Source organism: Fibroporia radiculosa (genome assembly GCF_000313525.1).
Source record: "Fibroporia radiculosa TFFH 294 genomic supercontigs, scaffold93274, whole genome shotgun sequence".
NCBI lineage: Eukaryota > Fungi > Basidiomycota > Agaricomycetes > Polyporales > Fibroporiaceae > Fibroporia > Fibroporia radiculosa.
The window spans coordinates 1,150-1,492 of record NW_012133522.1 but is presented as its reverse complement, the minus strand read 5'-3'; the positions used below and the strand labels follow the sequence as shown (position 1 = coordinate 1,492).

The 343-nt window shown below is 43.1% G+C and overlaps 2 annotated features.

Moving 5' to 3' along the window:
- Positions 1–207: 207 nt before the first annotated feature.
- Positions 208–218: a sequence feature (Short protein (FIBRA_08373, CCM06124.1) was converted to a misc_feature.).
- A 33-nt stretch (positions 219–251) lies between these two features.
- Positions 252–291: a sequence feature (Short protein (FIBRA_08373, CCM06124.1) was converted to a misc_feature.).
- Between the last annotated feature and the right edge of the window lie 52 nt (positions 292–343).

Here is a 343-nt window from a genome sequence, read left to right as displayed (position 1 = left end):
ACTCTATTTGCTTAGCACTATTTAAGTAGCACTACTTGCGCTACTGTACTCTAGTTTGTCCTCTTGTTCCCTACGTAACTTCATAGGGACAGTTCCCCAGTAATAGACTCGGTTGTCTATTCAGTCTTAGCCTGAAGCTTGGTTCAAACAGTATACGCCCCTCACAAACCACTATCAGATATAGCGGCTCAGTTTGCAACTCTAGTATCAGTGTAGGACTATAGCGTGTATTAGTCCTAGTCCCAGTGAACCATTGAACTCCTGATCCTCAGTTGTTAGGTCCCTTAACATAGGGAACAAGAGGACAAAACTAAAGTACAGTAGTGCAGGCAGTGCTACTTAT